Source organism: Pogona vitticeps, chromosome 2 (assembly GCF_051106095.1).
Source record: "Pogona vitticeps strain Pit_001003342236 chromosome 2, PviZW2.1, whole genome shotgun sequence".
Taxonomy (NCBI): Eukaryota; Metazoa; Chordata; class Lepidosauria; order Squamata; family Agamidae; genus Pogona; species Pogona vitticeps.
Window position 1 is genome coordinate 184,742,533 of NC_135784.1, and position 27,418 is coordinate 184,769,950.

At 39.2% G+C, this 27,418-nt stretch overlaps 1 protein-coding gene and 1 long non-coding RNA gene across 20 annotated transcripts in view; one reads left to right on the forward strand and one right to left on the reverse strand.

Annotated features, from left to right (window-relative positions):
• Nucleotides 1-27,418, forward strand: part of NFIX (nuclear factor I X) — a 291,019-nt gene that overhangs the window by 125,705 nt on the left and 137,896 nt on the right. The gene's annotated exons all lie outside the window — the stretch shown is intronic.
• LOC144587136 (uncharacterized) overlaps nucleotides 1-27,418 on the reverse strand; it is a 63,192-nt gene that overhangs the window by 2,421 nt on the left and 33,353 nt on the right. The window contains exon 1 of the long non-coding RNA XR_013542328.1: nucleotides 1-27,418. This exon is cut by the window's right edge and continues 33,353 nt beyond it. This is a non-coding gene — a long non-coding RNA (uncharacterized LOC144587136).

The window sequence follows — 27,418 nt, forward strand, 5'->3', positions numbered from 1 at the left end:
CTTCTCCTTCTTCTGTTACTCTCTGTTCTTCACTTCTTCACTTCCTCTTTTTAATTTTTTTTAAGTAGCGAAAGTCATAATAATTAGGCTTGTTTTCTGAGTTGTTATTTCTTTCCTTGTTGCACTTTTTCTTTCTCTGCTGTGTAGAACCTAGATCTCTTTCCTTGTTGCCTCATACATCACAGGACAGATTTTGTTTCTTTAGTTTCAGTCTAATAATACTGTCAGGAGTCTTTTCTCCTTTTTTAGAATATGTCCGTCCAGTGTGTGTACAGCAGCCTCTGGACAATGTCAGGAGGTTCATCTCAGCGCCTGCGGATGGCATTACTGGCACACTCATATCATCTATTCTGCACAGCTCAGGGCACTTCCAGGCTTGGCAAGTAACAAACATTATTCGTCTGTACCTGTTGTACAAGTCCTTTCGCTTTCCCTTTCCCCCTCTTGGTGAAGTAAAGACAAAACTAGGGCACCAGAATCTTCTCAGCCAATTACACACATACCCATTCTTAGCACAGAGATATCACCTCCTTCTGCCTGGTACAGAATCTTATCACATGAACAAACATACAAAATTTGAGCACAGGAGCACAGAAATTCCAGTTCATGCAAATACTACCATATGCCATATATACTGCATTTTCACATATACAAGCTCATATGTGTAAAACCCAATATGAACCTGTTTTTTTGTTTTGTATCTTTTTATTAGATTTTTTTAAGCCTTACCTTCAGGCCATAATGGCACCAAGAAAGTAGATTTTAAAACCATGAGAAAAATATATATATTTGGAAAATGCATCCAGATGTTATCATGTTGGACCTGAAATATCACATCTTTTAAAAGATCAGTCAGTCAATCAATCAATCAAATCCCACATCAGGCATATAAGGGCTTGGCAAGCTCAGTCATCTTTGGCATTTTTGTCAATACGTTTTTCCCTTGTTGCTGGCAGGCATACCAACTGAGTAGTTAAAAAGTATGATTTGGCCTCCAAGCTTTCCTTTATGTTTCTTTTAATGTGGATCTCACAAATATAAGTGCTTTTATTTTTTAAAATTGTTCTCACAAATATGTACTCACATGCACACGATAGGACAGAATCTTTCCTTCCCCCTTATGAGAATGTACTTCTAGAGTAGTTTTTTGATTTATAATTAGTTATCTGTGTAGGATTCTTTATCCTTCCCAAAGTCCGTAAGATCAGAAGGTGATGAACTTCTTTTGAACTAGAAAGATTTAATAATATGTTTGTTATCATAGTAGAAAAATAGCAGGGAGGTGGAGACAGGTTGAAGGACCCACACATAAGAAAGGAACCAATTTCACATTGAAATCCCAGAGGATTTTGATTGTATGCTCTTCTTTTGTTATGTTATAATGAATAGCAAATCATCAATAGTTCGGTGGTGATGATGTGGTGTCACAGAGGGCTAATTTATCTTTTGTTAATAGATGCAGCCTATTCAGGAAATATCACTTCATTTGTAAGACCTCATTTAATTTCTGTGTTCGGACATTAAACAGAGTGTTGAGAAATGTCTTGGCTAGTTGTACTTTGGTGTGTGGTGTGGTTAATGTGCACCAGCTAATTTTTTTTTCCGGCCAGGATTTCACAGACTAGGCCACATAGATGCAGTTCTGTTCCTGTGGTGTTATAAAACACCTTGAGTCCCCTGTTCAGTGCCAGGTCTGGGAATAAAGTAATGAAGTGAGTGAAAGTATGGTGAAACGGGAAATTGATTTCACCAAAAGATTCCGAGTGGGAGATAATGGGGAGAGCAGTGTCTGACAAAATCAACATCATGGCAAGAAGAGGAAGCTTTTTCTGTATTTTACATTCAAACCATGTTTGCCATTGGTCTTTGGAAATAAAATCCAGGTTAAATGAATTCTGAGTGGCAGCTACTCCACTGTACTACCTTGTTTATTCTGGCTTTTGTCCTCTCTAGTCTTCTGCCACAGCTCTTAGCAGATAACATAAGTGGGTAATGTGAGTAGTATAACCTAGATGTTTTCAGGACTGCTTGCAATGGGGACAACTGTATTCATCTCTCAAACTTCCACAACATTTGTTTGTTTGTTTGTTTGTTTGTTTGTTTGTTTATTTATTTATTTATTTATTTATTTATTTATTTATTTATTTATTTATTTATTTATTTATTTATTTATTTATTTATTTATTTATTTATTTATTTATTTATTTATTTATTTGCCAGCCCGTTGGTGTGATGCACTATTCTGGACAGTTAGCAAATGATGAAATCAGCAACAAAAGCAAAACAACATACAGTAAATTAATATATTTGTATTCTGCCTTTCTGATACATGAGCATTCTTGGAGTGGTGGTGAGATCTTATAGGGGAAAATCTCTTTGTGCGTGTGAGTATGTTGCCTATCTTCTTGCCTGTCGGTTTTTGCCCAGCAGCTCCAGTTGATTTTTTTAAAAAATCATTTATCATAAATCTGGCTTTGAAGAGGATCAATTTTGTGACATATTTGTGGTATTTGATCTGCCAGAAATTTCTTAGCAGGCTGGGTCTGGTATTCTGGTATTAATCTGTAAAACCCTGAATAATCTAGGGCAAGGAACAACTTCTCCCATATAGACTTCTGCTGTGCCCATTATTTGAATCCTTCTCTGTTCTGCCATACCCATCTGATATCAGCCATGAAGGTAGCCTTTTTGCTGTGGTGCTTATTCTTTGGAATACCCTCCCATTAGAAATAAAATATGTGCCAGCTATCATGCAGTTTAGATGTACGTTGGAAATGTGATGGCCTTTGTGATTTTTAGTTCATGGCCACTGCTTGGGTTTACAGAGTTGTTTTTCCTTTAAAGTATGATTTTTATTTATAGTTACAGCTTTTTGTTGTTGTTTTATTTGTGGTTTATTTTTTATATTTAGATTTTTTTTTATTGTTGTGCATTGCATAGGTGTGTTGGAAATGCTAGGTGTTATAGAAATACCTAAAAAATTAATGAAGAAAATAAATGAACAAGTAACTAATATTAACCGGCACAGCATAGGTTAACCACCCATCCTTCCCATCATTGATACCCATCTAGAAGTGAAACACGCTTACATTGGCCAATATCATGTTGCTTAGGACAATAAGTTGCACTAGAGTAAGCCCACTGAATCAGTGACGGTTTAGTGAATCAACTGTGCCGTTCTAAAGTTAGTCACTCTTAAAGTAGGCCCAGTTGAACCAGTGGAACCTATGGAAAGTTGACTTACTAAATCCTCATTGATTCAATGGACCTACTGTAGTATGATTTACTACAGTAAGCAACAGAATTTTGGCTAAGCAGATGTGGATTTGGGAAATTTTGTTTCTCAACATTTTGTTTGTCAAGATAGTGTGAAATTCAGCTCTAAAAGATGGCAGTATTCCTAACTTAGCTATGGCTGCAAATTTTTTTTTTTAAAAAAAGAAAGATTAAAAAATGCCGTCTAGTTTGTTAGTTTCCCAATCTTAGCAGTAGCTTCAGCAATATTAATAACCGTAAGGAGGAATTTTTTGGAAAAACAACATGAGGATGACAGCCTGACAGAAATGCCAATTGTCATAACTTCATCGAAAGTCTTCTGTGTGTCTGGTCTATGTGGTAGAAATTATGCAGGTTTCTAGCTTTTGTGGGGATTGGAGAAAAGATTTTTTTTTCCAAAATATCTTAGTATCAGTATGTTTACTTCCCCTAAGCAAAGAGCCAGAAAGGGGGAGGGAGAAGCAGTTTTAATTGGAGAATACTGAAGGAGAAAGTGTTCTAATGCTCTGATTACAGAATTTCTATTGCAGTTACTGTACTTTGACCATTAAGCTGTGCTTACAATTGTCTTCTCTTATTGTTACTTGTGCACTGGTTCTCATATTGCACTGATGGCTGAAGAGAAAGGTGGAGGAGGGAGTATGGAAAAAGCATTCCTGGGAAAGGGGGATAAGTGGACTCAGCCTCTAGATCCCTAATTGCAGCTGCAGAAGTCTGGGAAGTAATATACTCTTCGCTAGGACTGAATGTAATTTGCTTTTGATTACGCTCATTTTGCTTGTAGAGGAAACTTTGCATTACTTGGATAAAAGTAACATGAAAATGAATTTGGATTCCCCCCCAAAGGCAAAACCTTTAAATTTAACCCTTAAAACTGTTCCAATACTTTTCCTAAAAAACACACATGGTTCTGCTGGTGCCTATCCCTCAGGCATCATGCAGATCCAGAGGTCCATTTGTCTGAACAGTGTGAGGGAGGTTTCTGAGAGATTTGTTTTGGCTTTGCTGGGGGTGCAGCTTGAAGTGTGTCAAACCACTGCAGAAGCAGCTTGACTGGAGAGCCCCACCCCAGATAACAGACATGGACATGGACCCAAACAAGGAAACGGATACAAACACAGGCAGGTACTGCAGTGAATGCTAGGTTTACAACAACTTTCTCTTTGGTATTAAACACTGGGATAACTTAAAGGCGAGTAACATGATCTCTAGATCATGATACCTGAAAATTTTAAAAAATATATATTAATGGGTCTTCGTGTCTTTTTGTTTTTGTCTTGCCCCCATATCGTTTCTGCTTAATTGCTGAAAGTACATGTGGTAATGTCTCCATATGAACATTCCACATTGCTGTTTACTGAATGGCTATGAAAGAATGAAGGCATTTTTTTTTCATTTGTGAAGCAGGCTTTGCAAAGAAGCAAGGCCTCTGTCTGGATGTGAAGCCTGGCAACCCTCCCTGTTTAACGACACCAGCCATGTAGCCCATTGTTACACCTGACATATTGATGCTTTTGCTTATTCTCTGTGCTTTTCTTTTCTTGTCATAAGGAGCTGTTTGTAAATATTACAGATTTTTTTTCCTTGGACACTAGAAGCCTCCATCTCTTTGATGTCATACGTGTTAAGATAATGGAGGGATTTGTTGATGCTGACGACAAAGTTAATTCCCTTGCAGTATCTAGTGTGAGGAGTGAATGCTACAAACTATGTCTATGCTTTGCTCTTTTAGTTTTCTCCTTTAAATTGTGTTGTTAATGAAATTATTATGTTATTTCTGTCCTGCATTTCTGCATGTCATAAACTCAAGGTATAACATATCTAGGTAATACAGTATGGTCTTGAAAGAGTTACATGTGTGTTGCAATGGTAACGCTACACATAGCATACAAGTTTATTTCTCAGTGTTTTTCTCAATGATTATTTAACTTCCCAATTTATATGTGATGGGAAATAAATAACAGAGTGCCCTGGAAAAGATGCGTGGCATCTAGTCTCAGTACTCATTTTCTTTGTCACTCTGCCTAAGATCTTGTATAATACAATGGGCCTCTTTTTGTACTTTAACCTTTGCAGTATAGTCCTGCAAATTTTGAGTCAATTATAAAATGTTTCATTCCATATGTAAGGTATTTTTGGGTGGGGTGTTGCAGGCTTGCTGTGAAAAGTGTAACCTGGATTATACATCCATATGTTATTTTAAAAACTATAGATAGAATATGGTGTTCTGCTTGGAAAGACTGCATGAGACGGGACACTTCCTGAGAATCAATGAGTAGTAAAAAAATGTAGAAAATTATCTAGTCCAAAGGTGGGCTTTGGATACATATTAGAATTCATACAGGGACATGCACCAAGATGGTTCTTCCATTGGATGCCTGCAACCTGTATATACACATTTCCCATAGCACGTCATTCCTTTAGCTAGGTGAGGAAGGAATAACATTTTTCAGTAATGGTACTTTGCTGTTTGATCGCTAGGTAATGAAATATCACTCAGGCAACAGTTCCTCAAGGAAAGGAATCTAGATTCTTTTCAAAATTTGGAAAGTGTTCCATCTTTATTGTATTATACTGTAGATTAATCATCCAAGAAAGGTGTATACTGTATTTTCTTCTAGGTAGGTTATTGATTGGTGCTCCTGTGTCTTAATAAACAACAGCAACAACTAGCTACCATAATAAGACATGCAAGGCCATTTAAGAGTCCAGTACATGCAACAAGGTGAGGACTGGGTGTTGAAGCTATTAAATATAATCAAACCATACCTCTCTCCCTCTCTCTCTCTCTCTCTCTCTTGATTCTAGTATAAGGTGGCAACATTATACATTTCATATGTACTGAAACATACAGGTCATAATTCCTAAAGATCAGTTGAAGTGACTTTCATCTTACCTTTCTGCTGTAGCCCTAGACCAGGACTGATAGCTTAAAAGCCATTAAGTAGGAAAGAGAGGAGGCTGCTGACTGAATTTCCAGAAGATTCTGATCTGTTAAGTTCACTTTAGAAAGAAGGAAGAAAGAAAGGAGATACTGTATTCTTGAGTGGTGGAGCACTGCTGATCTAGGTCTAGGTTTTATCACCCCTGTTTTGTTTCATTTTTCTTTATTAATGGCTATGTGTGCCAATATCAATTCTTTCCTATTTTAATATTCTAAAATACTCTAATAATCACATCCTCTGCTGAAATTAAAATGGTTGAATTAAAATTAAAACCTCAGTCTATCATCTCAACTACCTAAACCTAGAATGACATGACAAATGCTATAGCAGTGCTCACAGGTGTTGAAGTGTACCTTCATTAAAAACTCCTGAAAAGTTCAGCTTGTAACATGTTTCTGAAGGCCAGCAGGAATAGTGCATGGTGTTCCACCAGCAGCAGATTATTTTACAATAAAAACAGAAAATGTTTGATTTCTAATTTCTAAGAGTGAAGGGGGTGGGTAAATTGCTTTAGAGACAGGCATTCCATTTTGATATTGATGTCTTTATACATCAAAAACATAGCCGGTACAAGTGAGTCAGAATTGGGGAGATCTGATTGAATCTATTCATCCCTGCAATACTGTAAGTCTGTCTTCTGCATTCTGGCCCTGTTAAAGCTTCCGAACTGTTTTCAAGGGCAGCCCTATGTAGCGAGCATAACAGTAGTCTGCTTTTGGGATTAACACAGCATGTGCTACTCTTTTCAGGTACTTTTTGTCTAATGGGATGGAGCTGGACAATTAACCGACATTGGTAGAAAGCACACCTGGTCACGGGTAAAATCTGAGCCTCCACTGATTGACAACTTGCATTCCTGGTCTTTCAGGGGGAGTGTAACTCCATCTAGGCTAGGTGACTAGCTGGTCAATTGAGCCACCCAACAAGAGAACCTCCATCTTGTCAGGATTGAGTTTCAAGTTGTTGTCCCTTGTTTAGTCCAGAATAGTGAATAAGAAGTGATCTAGAACTTGAACAGCTTCACCTTCATATGAAGAAAAGGAGACATAGAGTTGTGAACTCTCCAACTCTCCAAATGGCTTCATATATTTTACATATTCAAAAGCATTGGAGATACAATCTATCTCTGTGGGACTCCACAAATGGGGTCCAAAGGGGTAGATGCAGCATCTCCAAGTTTCACCATTTGGGAACAGCCTTTGAGAAAGAAGTGAAACCATTGAAATACGGTGCCTCAAATTCCTAAACTCTCTAGCTATCTCAGGAGGGTACTATTGTTGATTATATTGAAAGCTGCTGAAAGATATAGGAGGATGAGCGAGGTTTCATTCGCTTGTCTGCCTCCCTTAGGAGGTTATCCTGCAGGGGGACCAGTGTTGTTTCAGTCCCATGTTGTGACCTAAACCCTAATTGAAATGGATCTAGACAATCCACTTCTTCCAAGGACCCTTGCAGTTGATTAGCCATTTTTAGCTTGCCTTAAAAAGAGACATTTGTGAGAGGTCTGCAGTTGCTCATGTTGTCAGATGGTAGATTTAGTGTTGTTGTTGGGCCAAATGATGATATGTTTTAGCCAAGAGGGCATCCGACTCTCTCACAGTGATGAATTAAAAGTATACATTACCCATTCCAGTAAGGTCCCATGAGCTGCCTTCAGGACCCAAGAAGAGCAAGGATCTAGATAGGAGGTAGCAGCTTTACAATGTGCAAGGGCCTTGTCCACATCATTGGCTGCAATAACTGAAACATGTAACATGACCAGGTAGCACTTTGGACATCTCATTTCAGCCTACTCAAATTATAAATTTGAAATGAACAGTCAACCTATTAGTTTTCTTCACTGGGCTCCAAAGGTTGTATAGGTCTGGGGTTGATTAAGCTATCTACCACTCAGAAAAGTTCTGCTTGTTAGATGGTGACTACTGTTATTTTCTGTGTGTAAAAGGCTTTTAATTTCAAACCATATTTCCTGGACATTGCCTTGACTGCAGTTGGATTGTACTCAATGGGGGGGGGTTTCCTCCATTTGGTCTCTAGCTTTCTCCTTAATTGTTTCATAACCCTTAGTTCCTTAGTATATCAGGGAGAAGGTTGGGCGCTACAGCAGAGAGGGTGCTCCAGAGCGATTGTGTCAACAATCCAGGTTCATCTCTTGAGTACCATAAATTCATTTGGGTTTCAGCAAAAGTGTCAGCCAAATTAGCTAGAAAACCTCTAGGACATTCTGGACAACAAAGTGGATCGATCCATGAGTCTTTGAGGACATACCATTCTAATTGGTCTTTCCTCTCTGCAGAGGGGACTGCACCGGATGCAGTCCAAATCTCAGCAGGTAGCAGTCTGACCTTGACAAAGGAGAGAGAGGTCAAGGCCCACCACTTCCAGATCAACCTCTCTCTGCCCTGTCATAAATACCATGTCGAGAGTGTGACCTGCAATGTGTGTGGGCTCAGTGGTATGCTGAGACAGGCCCATGGAGCTCTTGAGCCACTCTGGAGAGTAACTGTCTCAACATGACACTTACTCCTTCAGCCCATGTAGAGAATGTGTTCGGTCACAGGGGAGCAGTGCACTAACACAATACCCGGTCTGTCTCAGTGGTCCAGCATAAGATGAATTCCAGATCTGGAACTGAGTGGGCAGAGTTCCTGCTGATCTTTATAGAATTTCTTTGGATTGGAGTGACACCCTTTCCCTGCCCTTCCGATCTACCATGATGCTGAATTGAAGGGCATAATTAGGAGAGATCTACTACTCCATCCTCACCCACCCAGGTTTCTCTTATACATGCCAGGCTGGCTTGCTCAGCTTCTGTCACATTATTTATTAATGCTGCCTTGTAGTGTAATAAACTGTTTTTTTATTAGTATCATATGTGGATTGGGGTAGGCTAATGAACTTACTACAGGTTGTTGGAAAAGTGTAGTTCCTGCCTAAGTGTGAGGCTTGAGAATTTCCATCCTGTTAAGCTGAGACTGGTACCCGGCACAAGCTGTCACCAGTGTTTATCTCTATATATCTTACAGGTTAGGAAATCTCCTTTTCTTTCTTACACTGTAGATTGTGTAGAGTTGCTGTATATATTTACTGCAGGTAAAGCGTGGGGATGCAGGTAGAGTAATTGATCTGGGGAAAGAATTAAGTAGCAGTCCTTCTGAATTTGCTCTAGAATTTGTGAACTCAGGTAAATGAATACTAAGACACTAAAATATTAGATGGAAGACCCAAATTTATATTGAATAGAACACTTCTCTTTACAGGTGAACAAGAAACCACAGGAAGTTGAAATGTGGTCCTAAATCCGTATCTCATCCTGTATGCCAGTCAGTAAAGTTAAAAAACCAAATACAAAGGGTTTTGAAATTGTGTGCCTTTCTTCTTTATGTTTCCATACCAGCAACAAAAGGGAAGCTCAAAAGTGTTGCAATAGCACCTATGGAGTGTATCTTGCCCTGGAATAAGCAAACTATCAAAAGACATTTGGTTCTTTCTTCAAGAATAAAATTTTCTTCTTCCATACCATGTGATCCTTTTAATCATTTGTTGATCTTGTATGCCCTTTACATATTCCAGTCTCCTGAAGAGTTCAATGAGCTGAGATGTTTGATGGCAGAGCCTTGATTTCTTTTTCTCGTTGATAAATCTATTTATCAGTGAGTATTGTAACATGGCCCACGTTGGGAATGTGTGCCTGACATAATAAAATTTGGGCCATATGGACTAAAGAGATTCTCCTCCAGCTGTTAATGAAGTGACTCTCGGTTAGGACCACCATTAATAAAAGCAGAGTCTACAGTAACAAGGGAGTAAACTTTATTCTTATTATGTACGCACTATGAATCTTTTTCTGCATTTTGGCTGAATGGTGCTAGGTTTAGAAACTACTTTGGACTTTGAGGCAGGATGAAATCAGAAGGGAGCTAAAAATTGGACATCTGGTGTGCGCTGTCAAAACCTGCTGCCCGGCGAGTTTTCACTTGTTTCTCTGCTTAGGTGTCTGATGTGAAAGATCCTTTCATTGGACCCAGCAGTGTCAACATCACACCACAAAAGCCTTATTTTAGTTCTTGTTTGCTTTCATTTTCTGGGTGGGGGGGGGAGGATCACTATGTGTGAGTTCAGCTCAGCAAAGTCAATTGAGCAAGAAATGATGATAGGGCCTCCCAGTTAGAATATAACTCTTCCCGTCTCTGCCACAGGGTGGAATCTGGTCCTTTTGGTTTGAGGGAAGGGATGTGGGGGTTAGAGATTTACAAGGCTCTCTAGTGGCTGCTTCCTCCATGCCTCTCTACCCCTGTCCAGGGTCAGCACAGGATGGCTTGCAAATATCCAGACAGGCTGTGCCTTGTGTCCTCCCTCTTCCTTTCCCTGGTATGCCAGGCAGGTCACAGTGGAGAGGCAGCCATTCTTGCTTCCTTTGTGTATTATGTGGCGTAGAAATATGAGCAGCTATATTGCTGCTTCTTCCCCCCCAGTAGCCTCCTAGAATAATCTGTATGAAACCTGTGATATGGTAGGTAGGGAGGAAGGGTGAGGTCTCAAATGTTAGGCTTCTAAGCTAACCGTACAGTCCTGTAAAAGGAGCTAATCAGTTGGTTGGTTTATTATTTTGTTTAGTTTATCTTTAAGACTGCATTTTTAAACATTATAGGAAAAAATTAAAATAAAAGTACAAATAAAAAAGACAAAAACATAGTGGTCCTTAAAGACCATTATATTTTAATGTGAGCTTAATGTGGACAGGTCCACTTCCTCAGACATAAGTGGAAGAGGTAAAACATGGCAAATATTTAAATATGGCATCAAAATGCAAAGATCAAAATACAGAGATCATGGTTGATTATTAAGAAAATCACTGCGTGTTTAACATTGGGGTATTAGTGTCCTTGATATGCTGGTATTTCATTGAAACTTGTGCTGTACATTTTTATCAGTTAAGCTATCTTTCCATTGTTATCTATTACGCAAATAGGCTACCTTGTTCTAAAGGACCAGGGTAGTTTACTCTATGGTCAGACTTGCTTCAGGCTGTCTGAAATGTAAGGGAACTAAGGATATGCCATAATGCTAAGTTTCAGTTGTGCGATGGATTCTTCAGATTTTAAAGCCAACATAATAATAATTATCTGCTGTGAGGTTGGTTCTGACTTAACGGTGACTGTTGCTTGGTTTTCCTAGGTATAGAGTACTCAGGAGTGGTTTACCATTCCCTTCTTCCCTGCCCTTAGTTCAGCAACCAGCTACTCTAACTCACTAAGCTATTTAGCGAACAATCCACATATTGGATTTTTATTCAAGATCAGTCATTGGCTCTAGTAGATACCTTCTTCTCCTAAAATGTTAATTTTTGTTGTAAACTAGGGCTCTTCAGCATAATGCAAAAAAAAAAAGATATCTGATATTTAGTTATTGGCTCGTAGTTTTACCATATGCACAGCAATCTTCCCAGATAGAAAAACGTATAGCGCCAACTGACAAGGCAAGTTGGGAAACTGGCATGGTAACATTTTCACCAGGGAGATGAGGGGCGGGCCACAGAGCTAGCCACACAGCGGGTTGGAGGTACTGAGATGTAATTGATGTTTACTTTGCCAAACTGAGAATAATTCTGGTTAATTATCATTTGCGACCAGAGCCCTTAATTCTTGCTGACCAGGTTTGTCACCTTTTCCATGTTTCAGTTAGCGCATAGATTCCGGCTATGAGCTGCACTGGCCAGAGTGCCACCAGCATCTGCCTGTCTTATGACTATAAAGATTAGCCAGGATTTCAGGCTGAAGACTGAAATAGACATGATATTGACTGACATCTTTCTTTTAATTTGTCCTTGCCATTCATATACAAAGTGGGTATGTGTGGTCTTACTTGAAGAGTAGAAGGATCCTGTGAAAGAAAGGCACTGAAGCTTCTCACCCTTGCCACTCTTCCACGCATTGCCATGTTGTTTCAGCCATTTTTTTCTATTCCTGGTGGAGAAGAATGCCAGGAAGGGAAGAGTTAAGAATGGGGAGGTTTCTGTAACCCATATCTCCCCCATACACTTTTTTGCCTGCTAAAGGAAAATTTGCTCCATCCCAAACTATTTGTGAATGGAGCAGGCTTATGGCATTAGTGCCCCTCCTCTAATTATGGTGATTGTGAATTTCTAGTTGCTTTAAAAATGTGGGCAAAGAATGTAGCTGAGAGGCAGAACTACCACTTTACAGATGTGCAGGATCTCTGCATTGGTCCCTAGTATTAGCATTTGACTAGTAGGGTTGGTTGAAAGCCTCTGTCTGGGAACTCAGAATGACCTTCTCCAATCCAGCACTTTGTAGTTGTGCTGGACTGCAAAGCCAGTCATTTAACCACCCAGTGTGCAGGCTGGAGATGTTTGCAAGTGGTAAACCAACATGCTCAAATGGTGCCAGGCTGGAGGAGACTACTTTAGTACTGTACTGTTGGACTAGACTAAAGTAGGACAAATGGAACCAACTCTGTTTTAACCCCTAGCCTCCATGAAGCTGTTGCATGCCTCCCAGAGTTTAAAAAAGTTTTTTAAAATTTTTGTGTGGCCACAAAAGCATATGTCTAGGCTTCCAGGACCAGCTGTTTTCTCATAAAATAGATTGGGGTATTTCCAGCCTGCCTTCTGCTCCCACCAGTCACAAAGAAAACTAATAGTTAAGATTGGAAGCGGATGTTCAGGCATTTTCAGTTTTGATATTTTATTTTATTTAACTTTTTTATTTTAGCCCTTTTGGAGTCCACTGCTGGGGGTAAAATTACCAAGACAAAAATGAGGTCCGATCTCACCAGAGTGGTCTATCCCAGGCAAGATGATCTGGCTCTGTATAAACTGACTAGATACAGCAAACGAGCTAAGAAAACATCTTGGCTTGATAAATGTTTCACAGTCCTTGGACTGGACTCAAGTCTGATTTTCTATCCTGTTGCATTACATTTCAGTCTAGGCATATTTGCAATTGGCTGGTGCTGAAGACACAGTTTGGGGCTGTTTAACTATTGGTTGGTCAATAAAACTTGTCTTGATTTAGAGCAGGCTTGTCCAACCTGCAGCCCAAGGGCCGCATGCGGCCCAGATTGGCTCATAATGCCGCCCAGTACAATTTTTTATTTTTAAAGAAATTCCAAATTTTCAAGTTACACTGCCGGCGCTTGGGGCCGGAATGCGGCTGGGGCACGTCACAACAGTAGAGGGGGAGAGAGGGAAGGAAGGAAGGAGTGGGAGGGGAGGGGAGAGGGGGGCTGTGTGACTGCATTGTGCCGTCCCCGTCAATAGGTGGACCCCCTCCCAACCCCATAAAGCCACCGGAGTTGAAGCTGGCAGCCTCTGCTGTCTGAGATCGCAGCTGCCGGTAAGCGTGCTTGGAGCGGGGCTGCGGAAGATGGCTAGGGCTCCCCCCCATGTGGCCCAAACCAAATGTATGTGCGGCCCAAACCAAATTTTCATCTTCTAATGTGGCCCAGGGAAGGTGAAAGGTTGGACACCCCTGATTTAGAGGTAATTGGCAGTATTTATGTTTGAACTGGTAACCTCAGGGTAGTAGTAATGATTGGAAAGTACTGTATATTGTTTCTTGAAGACCAAATGAACAAGATCAAGAAATTAAATCAAAATAATACAGAATACGCATTTATTACTTAGCATGAATATTCTCAAGACTTTATGGCTGGTGTATCCCAATAGGTTAACACTTGTTTTTTAAACTATGGGAAGATCTGTACAAGAAAAACTGACATGCCCATATATGTGTTAAGGACAGTTGAGTCACTTGTGAATTTTGGCCATCTTAATACAGTTTTTGAGATGTGTGAAATGGTCAAGAAGTGGTCTACTGTTGATATCATCCAGTGAGTTTCTGTGGCTGGACAGAGAATTGAATCCAGGTCTCCAAAGTCCTCCTGACATTCTATCCACTACACCACACTGTCTTTCAAGGATTGAGACACTTCTTTATTTTTAAGGAGATAATAAAAATCATGCCCAATTATCATTCTTCTTAATTTGTTGTGGCTTTTCATTAATAGTGAGGTGAAGGAAGATGTAGAATGTGAAACATTGCAGAATTTTAAACATTTATATATGGAAGAAGAGAGAAGAGGTCATTAGAGTTACGAGATAACCAGTTGATATGTACATTTCCTCAACTTAAAGCTAGCATGTAGTGGCTGCAAAAAGTAGAATTTTTTTTTCTGTGATATGTGATATATCCTTAAAATCAAAGGCCAACTACAAGTCAGAGAAGGATAGGTTTTCTGGTTTGGTGCTGGATTCAGTGCAACATTGCATCTTGATGGATTGTGCTTTTCAGTGAATCAGAAATAGATAAATTCAATGTAAACAAAATGTGAAATGTCCTCCTTTTATGCTACATAATGAGGCCAATAGAATTACAAAAGAATCTTGAGATGAACGAGCAGAAGCTGTCAATTTAACCACTGTCATTTTGATTCATATATAGATACATACATATGGCATCAGACATCTTGAATGAAAAATAAGCAGTGACTAAAAAGCCAATGCCACCATTTTGTGATTTGTGTGGAAAAGACACTGCCATGGAATTATTGTTTCAGGAAATTAATTTTTGGACTCCACATCCCAAAAAGACTTCCCAAATATGTGAATTCTCTTTTTGCTTCCTATCGACTTTAAAATTTGGCACCATTACAGGGGAAAAATAAGTTTTAACTTGGCTTCTCACTTTTAGACAGCTGTTTTGCATAGACCCTGCAAAAATGAATTTGTCTTATACTCGTGTTAAAATAATGCCATTTAAAGAAAAATGCTTTACACTGAATTCTATTTGCAGAAGAGGTGAGATTTTGTAGGATTGAAGCTAGTGCTGCTCCCTATGACTGTGATCACAACAATAGCATTATAAAATATTATTTGGAGTGGTTTTTTTTTTTAAAGAATGCCTCATAGATGCAACAGAGATTTATTTTCAATTCATAATGTGACGTGCAATGAGAATTTGGTGTCTGAGAAGAAGATATGCTAGTGTAGAAGAGGGTCATTAGTAGTGTTAGGAAGGAGGTTTGTGGTTGGTACTTTTGAAAAAGAAGGGTTTTGCCCCTTGGTAAACAAATGGATCAGATGATTAGACAATATAAATCTGGGGTACCATCTTTTAATTTTGCACAGGAATATGGTGTGTAGAGCAGGAAAGTAGAGGTCTCTTTATTCTATTAGCTGCTTCATCACTAATGCACTTCCCTTTTTTCCTTCCTTTATTTTTTGGGGGTGGATGGTGGGCTATGACAGGTGCTGTTTCCTCCATCCAAAGGATACAGGAAGAGATTGTAAAAATATTTTGACCCTTTGTAGAGTAAGGCTTTAGCAAGCTATTGTGCCCCAAGACATTGCTTTATGAACAATGCAGAGGGCTTGCTAACTCTTCACAAAGTGGCCGAGGTGTATATTGAAAATGTGTCTTAGTGTTTTATGCACCGCACACAGAAAAAGTGAAGGAAAGAAGAAGGCCAGCTTAATTGCAACAGCAGGTCTGCATGATTGTTAATGTTATCCTTTTATTCTGATTTGGTACTGGAAAAGCTGCAGTGTGGGTTTTGTTTGTACATAACATAAATTCTGCATGGATAGTTGTTCAGATGGTAGCATACAAATATGTCACATGATAAGCTTTGGGATGAGTAAGGGGAAGCACATACCCTGTCCAATTGTGATTATTCTTGTGATTCTTGTGATTAATCATTTTGGATTTTAAAAGCCCCCCACGGAGTGATATTACAGGTCGTGTGGTATGTCTAGAATGGTCTTGAGAGAAACATGTACTGGACATAAACCAAGAAGTCCAAGGCATGGGTTGGTTGTATCTTCAGGGATATATGTTTCTCACTGTCCATGACAACTGAACCTGTTTCCTTCAGCAAATACATATATCTGCATGGGTCTGGGATAATAAGAAATTATTATGAATTGCTGAAGTCTGTTTCATAAAATCTGATAGCTGTATTTCCCAGCTCACGAAAGGAAGAACTTCAGATCGAACAGATGAGTGTCATGGAGAAGAAGGTTTTATCTGCTCGGGAGGTAACTTGAAGCATTGGAGGCAGGCGCTCTTCTGCTTTGTATCTGTAGGAAAATGGGATCTGGATTAAGTGTGGAAAAATGAACAGTGGAGAATACATCTCGCGGTTGGGACCAATGACTCTAGGATCCTTCCAGGTCTGTGTTTCAGCGAGTGTTTAGTTAATTTAAGCACATGCACCCTTCCATACGCATTCAGAGACAGTACAGTATTGGTTCCTGCTGTACAGTACAGCTGATAGTTGTAAAACATGACTCCCTCTTTCACCCATGATACATATTACAGAGACGTGATAATTTCAAGCTGCAGATCAAAATGATTAATTATTTTACTAAGTAGAAGTACATTTGATCCAAATACCTGACGATCAGGGAGGAAAATATTGCAAAAATGAAGTATCCTAAAACCATTTTTGCTGTTACAGTACTATTCCAGCTGTGCAGGAGAAATACACTGGTAGCTTTGAAAATTGATACGGCTTACTAAAATCAAGGTTAGGTACTCTTTCAGTCTTAGTTCAGTCTAAGGCTTTTAATATGATGTAACAAAAAGAAAATTCTGTATTCTATATGTTAGTTCCAGTACTTCACATTTTAAAATTCTGCAGTTGTTTTTTTTTAAAGTTTTAATATTTATCCAAATCGACTTACACCCTGGTCACATGAGGGGAATGTTCTCTGGTTTTCCCCCAGTTAGTTTGTTGCTTTTTTTCCTGGTCACAGGACACAGAGACAAGATCAAGACATTTCTCAGCCAGTGGTATAACTTGGAACCAGGAGGGTTGTTTTATTTTGTACCTTTGTTGTACCAGTACATTCCTTGCTGGGATTACCTGAGTGCACACCCTGCCCCGCTGCTTTTCAGAATCAAAGCCAGGAGGGTAAAGGTAAAGGTTCCCCTTGACAATTTTGTCCAGTCGTGTCCGACTCTAGGGGACGATGCTCATTTCCATTTCCAACCTATAGAGCTAGCACTTGTCCGAAGACAATCTTCCGTGGTCACGTGGCCAATGTGACTAGACACAGAATGCCGTTGCCTTCCCACCGTAGTGGTACCTATTTATCTACTCGAACTGCTAGGTTGGCAGGAGCTGGGACAAGTGACGGGGGCTGCCATTACTGTGGCATGCACATTATTTTTTAAAAATGTGATTGATACATCAATATGTTGATAAAAGTATCTCACTGGAGGTTGCTGTCCTCTGAAGGTGCCGGCCACAGAGACTGGGGAAACGTTAGGAAGAACATCTCCAGAACACGGCCAAAGAGCCTGAAAAACCCAGAACAACCATTAGATTCCGACCGTGAAAGCCTTCGCGAATATATTATTGTTTTTACATTGGTATATCAATGAAGGGGCAAAATTGTCCCTTGAAGCAAGAGAGAAAGTAAACCGGTACCATGGTGTAGCCAGCCATGATTCAAATAGGGGGAAATAAAGGTAAAGGTTCCCCTTGACATTTAGTCCAGTCGTGTCCGACTCTAGGGGGTGGTGCTCATCCCCGTTTCCAAGCCATAGAGCCAGCTTTTGTCCATAGACAGTTTCCATGGTCACGTGGTCAGCATGACTAGAGACGGAATGCTGTTACCTTCCCACTGTAGTGGTACCTATCTATCTACTCGCATTTTTACATGCTTTCAAGCTGCTAGGTTGGCAGGAGCTGGGACAAGCGACGGGAGCTCACTCCGTCACGTGGATTCGATCTTACGACTGCTGGTCTTCTGACCTTGCAGCACAGAGGCTTCTGTGGTTTAACCCACAGCGCCACCACGCCAATAGGAGGAAATAAAACGGTACTGCTAAAAATTGTTGGGATGTTTGTCCTGGAATATAAATGTGATCACAATTCAGTACAACAGACATATGGAAAGTATCATAAAAAGTAGAAAACATTTCTCTTGTGTGACCAGGGCCTTAGTTTTAGGCTCTTTCCAGACAATCTGAGTGACTGGATGCATGGCTAGCCACATTGAATAATGGAACTGAGAGGGGCTCTAAAGCCATCAAGTCCAACCTTTTGATCTTTTGTCATAGGGCTTGATTTCCAGTCCCTTTGTTGCCCTCCTCTGAACTTGTTCTAGTTTGTATCTTTTTTAAAGTACAGTATCCAGAACTGGACACAGTACTCAACATGGGGCCTAACAAGTGCCAAATAGAATGGAACTAGTACGTCACAAGATTTAGAGACTATACATCTTACCTCATCCATAAATTGCATTGATACAAGTGGATCAACTCTAGTTGCAGCTTACTGCTTTTGTGTAGCAAGTCACAACTGGGTATGCCAGTTTGAATCAATTGCATTTACAGAGGAGTTGACTCGCCAAATCCCCACTGAATCAGTTCTCCTGCTTTAGTGTGATTTACTGCACTAAGCAACAGGATTTTGACTTATATTTGCAACAGAAGTACAGATTTGTGTAAAACGTCTGTGTCCTGCACAACAAATTAGTAACCAAAAGCTCTGCATTTAATATTTTAAAAACTCATTTCTGGAAGAGCCTTCTTAATCATTGGAAGTAGAACCAGTCTGCTCTAATAGAGACTAGTACTGTAATTAAATTTTACTCAATACAGTATTTGTAATCTCAAGTATTCTCATAATATATTCTGGTCCTCACACCGCTGAGTAAATTAAGAGGTTTGCAGATGAAAATGATCTCATACATACCAGAGAACTTTCCTCTGGTGCTAAGAACATCCATAATGGAAATCTGTTTGAATTAGGAGTGCAATAGCGAGTGAAGGGTTACATAAGATGTCTCTCCCATACTCATATGGAAAAGAACTCTCCCCTGCCTTGCCACACTCCTGATCAGAACAACCTGTAACTCCTGTTTAGTTGACTATACTGTACTCTCACTGTTGCTGCTAACAGGACTTGTCTGCGCTGCGCCCAACAAAATAGAAATTGTTTTAAGTCAAACATTTCTTAGGAAGGTAGAGTTACATTTAAATTACATAGGAAAACTTTTTTTTACTAATATTGCAGTATTAAAACTGCTTTGATAGAGATCTGATATGCTTCACAGTTTTTAAAGCTATTCCTTAACATGTATCTTTGTTTTCTTTAGTGTGTTTAACTGATAAGACTGTTGAGAAGATCCAAGGATAGGGAGAGAGTGAGTGAATAAGTTCATAAAGCAAATGTCAAGAAGAGTTCATGGCAGCAGGACAGAAATACTTTAGTTCTACCCTGTTTCCTTGAAAATAAGACCTAACCTGAAAATAAGCCCTAGTATGATTTTTCAGGCTGATCGTAATAGAGACCTACCCCAAAAATAAGCGCCAGTTAAGTGAAATCCCATACTCCACCACTGTTCAGCAACCAGAAGAATATGACATGACTGTAAAATAAAACATCCCCTGAAAATAAGCCCTAATGTATTTTTGAGTAAAAATTAATATAAGACCCTGTCTTTATTTTTGGGGAAACAAGGTAATGACATCTACTAAATAATGAATACATACCGTAGAACATAATTGTGGGTACAAAGGAGGAAATACAGTCAAGACTAGGAAGGGACAGTGTGTCCTGTGTTATTTTAATAAAGGTTTTGTTTTAACATATTAATACATACTTTCCATTCTGAAGGAGTATGTTATATTTATTTTTTTAATGAAGCAGGAGGGAAATTCATTCCAGGGATCTTTGAGATTAGAGAAGGAGGATGCAAGTGGAAATTGAGGATAGTGGATTGAAAGACTGTCTGGTGGCTTTTCCCCCATTTGGACACAAAACACATATTTGTATAATTTATCATGACCACCCTGAGGTGGTTACATCTGTAACTGAAAGAGAACAAACAGTGCCTTTTTGACTTGGAAGTGAAACAAAGAAGGTTCTGCATAATTTAATAAGCAGAAAGTTTTAATCTGTGGAATCACCATTCAAAACAGGGGTGCAAATGGTGCCTCCCCACAACTCCCCATGCCACAAGACATACTTTCTGCCACAAAAATCTCTCAATCTCTCAATCTCTCTCTCTCTCTCTCTCTCTCTCTCTCTCTCTCTCTCTCTCTCTCTGTGTGTGTGTGTGTGTGTGTGTGTGTGTGTGTGTGTGTGTGTGTGTGTGTGTGTGTGTGTGTGTTTGGTTTTCCTGGAAGCATTAGGGAACAACAACTTTCCTTCTAAACAAGATACACCACTCCTTTAGAAAGTTGAAGTAACCAATTATTACAAAAGCAGTTAGTCTTCATGTCCACCTTCTGTTGTGTTGTATTAAGAACATTAGTGGGACCCCACTAGGTCATAAGGATTTGTCTGTGGGTAGGTTCCCAACTTCAAAGACAAGTCACAAGAAAAGAAAAGAAAAATCCCCCTCGCTAGTGCCGAATGACTTCCAGTGCCTTGTCCTTGGGACAAAGAGGTAATAGCCTATAAAGAGACACTGCTGGTGGCTCTGGCACTCAGACATGCTTCTTTGCTTCCAGGTTGGTAACTTTTTATAAATTGGAATGGGGTGTTGGTGAGCCACAGATAACTAGAATATGGCTTTGCCGGCAAGCAGGTGTGGGTGTGTTTGTGTGCAGTGAACCACTAGACCTGTCTGCAAAGCCAAGGCACTTACATTTTAAAATACTTTTAAAAGTGTAAAAAAAGCAAGGCAATCTTTTGCTTCCTTTGGGTACTAGGCAGCTGGGAGGCCATGCAACTTTCCTTTATAACGTTACATTTTAAAACTATTGTGCCCGTGGCTTTTTCTTCGTCTTCTTATATCAACAAGTAGAGCTTCCATTTCTACGTTTTAAGGAATGCTTGCCACCTAACATTTCCTTCCATCAATCTGAAGGCTTATTTCAACTGTGGGGATGATGACAACATGTAAGGAGGTGGCATTGAAGGGTTTGTTGGCTTTCAACTGTGTTGTGATGTTGTTTTCCCCTTGTTTCTGTTTTCCTCTTCTGGGAAATAAAAATAATAGTCACCATGCCAAATTTACGACAAAGCTACTGATTAACTCTTTTTTCTTATTGCCTATTTTCAGCTGGGTGGAAATATTCTTATACTTGTCTCATTCTGAAAGTTTGAAAGTAAAGTGAAGGGTTTTTTAGTCTTTCATATCAGCCATACAACATCCAGGTCTTACAGCCAAAAAAACTGCTCTTAATTTTTCTGCCACTGATAGTTCAGGGGTCTATTGCAAAGTGTTCTTGCTGGTACCTGTTAAGATTCATTGGTGTGGGTGGATTGCCTTGTAGCATGGCCTCTCCCCTCTGTTTTAAGCTATACAGTATTCTGTTTTCCCACAATGTGTTAAAACAATGCAGTGTCTCAGGTAGTGTAGGAAAAAAAAAATCCATGTCTCACTGGATTATTGCTTAATCCAGTATTCAATCCAGGAGTGTTTCCTTTCAGGTCCTAGTAGATGCTCAACAAATATTATGCAGACCTAGCGCCTGACTCCAGTCTGTAGTAAGTGTACTACAGAAGTGGATCATATCATAAGAAACTGTAGTAAGTGTAAAGTTCATACCCATCAAGTGTGCATGCCATTGTGTGAGGATAAGAAGCAAATCTCTCAACAGCAATAAAATAAGAGAGAGTGTGTATGTTTTCACCTCAAGTTGTTTGTCATTCCACCCAGTATTTATGTTGTTGTCACTTAGTCAGTGTTAAGTGACTGGCAATGAAAGAAACCCTATCTCGGAACTTGAGGCATTTGGTTTGATAGTACAATTATGCCCTGGTCTTAACCATTTCCGCCATTATCTAAGTTAGACCTGTTTATTTCAATTACACTTACTTCCAAGTAACTGTGCCTAGAATTATAGATCAGGGCTTTATATACATATACCAGAAATAACATTGCCACATTATTCTTACAATTTAGCTGCATAATATAACCGCAAAAATGCAGAAAATGGGAAGAAAGTTGATTCATTGTTAAAATGTGCTGGTTATACACCACACAAGGAGGCTACACTGCCCCCTCAGCAGCGTGGGTACTCAATTTACCAACCTCAGCAGCACAGAAGGCTGAGTCAACCTCAAGCTAGCAATCTGAGTCCATTATGGTCAAACTCAAGTCATGAGCAGAGTCTTGATTGCAGTACTGCAGTTTAACCATTGTACCACAAGGCTCATTAACATTTTCTTCCCCTTAATTAATGGTAAAACTAGAGCCATTTTGTTTGAAAAATTATGTAATATATATTTATATAAAGTAGATGGAATGTCTGCAGTAGTGTTAATGTGTACATCTCGTACGTGTTTAGACTGAATTTGTGTGGGTCCTAATATTTTGGGAGGGCGTTTAGGTAAGTGGAATTCGCTCTAAATCTTAATAATCTGTGGTAGACTTGCACTGAAGTTTTGAATTTTGAAATGGATCATATCATAAGAAACTAGTTATTGTGAATCAGGAAGTAAAGGATGGAATTGGATTTATATAAGCATGGAATAGGTTTGTGACTATTGATGTCTGACCTGGCCCATAGACACATGTACATATTATTAATTCTATAGATGATGGGTTTCTACAGTGATTGGTTTCTACAGTGATTACCTACAGCATAATGATGAATGCCATTCATGGAACTCAAAAAGGCTTCTAGTTCCACATAATCCCATTTATCTAGTCTTCTCTAAAAGCTTGCCAGATTTTGGACAGAAGGATGAATTTATGGTCTGTGAAAAGGCAATTGGAAACACACAGAGTGGGGCACTGTATGGAAGAGTGATGTAGCTTCTGCTATCACTCACCTAAGGCACGTGTAGCCACAGCTGGTGGATATTGCTGTGTGTGTGTGCTTTTTTTTTCTTTCAAATTAACACTTGCTCTCTGAGCAGCTAAGGTGATGAGAACTACAGAAGATTCAGATTCTACCATTCCCATGTGTTAGTACATAGTTTGTATATATTCTAATGTTTAAAGTGTTTGTATTTATAAACTTTAAGATTGTATTGAGGCTCTTTTGTGGCACCCCGAAAGGCTTTTCAAGTTAATGGGCTGGATATATATTTCAAGTAAATATGTAAGTAAGATCATAAGGTCTGTTAAGACAATTCTTAAGGCATTTTCCCACCAAGAACTCCTGCTAATGCAAACACAGTTTCCTTTCATTCTTGTATAGTTTTGTATGGGATTATCTCACAGACGCCATTTTAGTAACTTTAGACGTATAGCAGCTATGCTTGATAGATAACAGCCTTTGTGCATTCTAACCATCAGTATGGTTGCTCAGAACTAGCTAGAATCCTATTGATGTTTGCATAAGGTTTGCATAACTGGCTGCAGCTCATTGTGGCTAATTGATGAGATGTTGAGTTATGTCTCAGTTGTCTCCCTGGTTATCCGCCCAAATGTGCAACCAAGATATACCCTGGTACTGTATCTTGTCAAATAGCTGGGGAAAGTTATAAGAACCTTACTTGGATTTGCTCTCTAGTACAGTAAGTGTGCTTAGGAATTGGATCACAATTTTTAATGGCTCCTGATGATGACCCCAACAATTTTTTTTTTTTTTTTTTTTTTTTTTTTTTTTTTTTTGCTGAATCATGTCTGCTGGTAAATATCTTTGGATTATTAGGTTGTGTTCTTTGTTAGAGAAGGTAGAATTTTAATGTTGTTACAATTACTGTATTATCCATATGATTGGTAGCATGGTAAAATTAAAATGCATTGGTCTGTATTCTTCATTTGCAGTACAGGTTAGAGCCATAGGGCCTTTTTGGCAGCTGCCCCCAGACTATGGAATGCCCTCCCGACTGAGATTCCTCTGGCGCCGACGCTGATGACATTTCGGCGCCAGGTCAAAACCTTCCTGTTCCAGAAGGCTTTGAATTGAAATAATATTAGCTGTGGGTCCGATGGCAATTTTATTTATATATATATAAAAATTCTATTTTAATTGTTCTGAATTTTTATTGTATTTTAAATGTTGTAAGCCGCCCGGAGACCTTTGGGTAGTGTGGGCAGCATAATAAATAAATAAATAAATAAATAAATAAATAAATAAATAAATAAATAAATATTCTCATGCCCATTTCTCATAGATCCTAGTAAACGCCAAAGAGCCCGAAAAACCCACAACAAGCCTCAGATACTATATCTGAGCAGATTGGGTTTACTCTCTAGGGTGCAATTATAAACTTGTTTGACTCACGAGTAATTGAGCACAGTGAGATCTACTTCTCACTAGATATGAATAAGATTGTGCTATAATAATACTCCCCCTTCTTTGATACACACACCTTAACATTGTGAAGTGGGTTAAGCATGTCTTTGAAGCGGTGAACAATGCCTTCAGGGGGTCAGACTTATTATGAGCCTTGACTCCTAGCAGGGCCACCCTATGATGCATCAACCTTTTCAAGGCAGCTACTGATCAGCAACAGCAGCTGAAGATGACACTGGCAAAGGAGGCAACGGCAGAGGTGCTAACATTTATTAGTATTGCACAGAAGGTGGCAGTGGTAAACGCTTGTTGAACTTTTGTTGTTGAACTTTTCTTGCCATGAAAAACCTATGATGAGATAGTCCACAGTGAAACAGGAGATAATGCTGGAAGATGAGATGTCCAGGTCAGAAAGCTCTCCGTCAGCTTCTGGGGAAGAGCAAAGGACATCTACAAATAGCTCTGTTACTAATGACACAACTAGAGTAATGCCAAAAGGACATCTAGTGGCTGACACGCACAGTAGTAAATTGGAACATGGAATGTGAAAAGTATAAATCAAGGTAAATTGAAAACTGTAAAGCAAGAAATTGAACCCATACACATTGCAGTGCTGGATGTCGGTGAATTAAAGTGGACTGGAATGGGATATTTTCTGTGAGACAACTGCAAAGTGTTCTGTTCTTGAAATGACCATTCTAGAAGAAATAGAGTAGTTCTAATACTGAGAGGAGATGTAACATAGTTGGGTGCTGTAATCCAAGGTCTGGCCAAATAATATCAACCAGACTCTGTGGAAAATATTGCCATCATTCAGATCTATGCTTCAACTGCCGATGCTGAAGAAGATGAAATTGAAAGCTTTTATGCATGCATCCGAGAGGAAATTGATCACACATCAAAACAGGATGTGCTAATAATCATAGAAGACTAGAACATAAAAATTGGGAGCAAACCAGAACCAAATACTGTTGGAATATGTGGTCTAGGGCAGTGGTTCTCAACCCTGGGTAATCTAGGTATTCTTGGATTGCAGTTGTCAGAAGCTGTCACCACCAGCTGTGCTGGCAGGAGTTTCTGGGAGTAATAGTCTAAGAACACCTGGGTTACCAAAAGTTAGGAATCACTGGCCTAGGGGACAGAAATGAAGTGGGAGAATGACTCACAGAGTTCTGCAGAGCCAACAGTCTGTTTATTGCAAATGCATGCTTCAAGCAACCAAACATATGGCTGTACATGTGGTCAAGAGATGGTCAGTATAGAAAACAAATATATAATTGCAAGCATGAGAAGAAAAAGCTGTATTCTCTTTGCCCAAAGAAGACCAGGAATGGATTGTGGTACTGTTCATGAACTGTTAATATCTCACATTAGAGTAAAGCTGAAGAAGAACAGTAGAAGGATCATGGTGCCAAAATATAATTTGAACAATGTTCCTGATGAATTTAAAATCCAAATAAGGAACAGATTTGCATTACTAAATTGACTATGAACCAGAAGAACTATGGATTGAAACCAGATATATTATTAGGGATGGATGCAAAAGGACAATTCCTGTAGTAAAAAGAAAAGAAAATCCTAGACAAATGATGGGAGAAACATCTAAAACTGCAAAGGATAGATGAGAAGCAAAAGTAAAAGATGATAGGTTTCTTAATGCAGTTTTTAGTAACTGTTACGTAGAAACAAAGAGAACTATTAAAATAACCAGTGCAAAGAAATAGAGGAGGGCAACAAAATGGGAAAAACAAGATATCTCCTTTAGAAGAGCCAAGAAATCAAAAGAGAAATTTAAACATAAAATAGGAATGCTTAATGACAAATAGGGAAGCTTACTGACCAGGAGAAAATTAAGGAGAAGGATAAAAATAGTATACTTAAGACCTATACAGAAGAGAAAAAGAGACTCCTTTGAAGAGGAATCCTTTGATAAAGAATCTGTGGTTTAAAAAGTGATGTGAAAGCTGTTCGGAAAGTACTAAGAAGAAATAAATCACTGGGGTAGATGGAATATCAATAGAACTGTCTCAGGCCAGAGGGACTGAGTATGCCAAAATCCTAACAAGAATATGCCAACAAATATGGACTGAAAAAGTGTACATTAGATTCCCGAAGAAAGTGGATGCCGAGTAGTGCAATAACTATAGAATCATTGCTTTAATGTCACATACAAGTAAAGTGATGCTCAAGGTGTTGGAACAAAGGCTTTTACCTTATATAGCATGAGAAATGCCTGATGTTCAAGCTGGATTCTGAGAAGGAAGAGACACAAGAGATCATATTGCAAATATCAGCTGGTCCGTTGAGCACACCAAAGAATTTCAGGGGACGATCAGCCTGTTCTTTATAGACTACAGTAAAGCTTTTGGCTGTGTAGATCATGAGAAACTATGGATTATTCAGAGAGAAATGGGTGTGCCTGAGCACTTTTGATTGATGCGTGAGCTGTATTGTGGATAAGAAGCTACCATTTTTAAAAAAAGGGAGACAGAATGCTTCAGACAAGAGTGTATTTCATCCGTTTATATGTTCAGTCTGCACACAAACATATACAGAAAGGCATACTACATTCAGATGAGGCAGGAGTGAAAACTGGTGGAAGAAATAGCAGCAATAAAAGATATGCAAATGACACCATCTTACTGGCAGAAAGCAGAAATGACTTGGAGTGGCTTTCAGTGACAATGAAAAAAGGAAGTGCCAAAGCAGAACTCTAGTTGAATTAATCATAATTTTGTATACCCTGGTTCAGTCATCAATCCAAATGGTAACTGCAGCCAGAAAAAAGACTTGGAAAGACAGCAATAAAAGAATTAGGGGGAGGGGGAATCATTAGGTATAAAGAGGTGGCTGTGAAGCCCAAGACCAAGATCATCCACACTCTTGTATTTCCAATCACCATGTATGGTTTTGAAAGACGAACACTAAGAAAGCTGACATTAAAAAAATATTAATTCAAGATGTGGTGCTGGAGGATACCCTGGATGCCCAGGAAGGCAAATAGGGGATCAAGTGTGA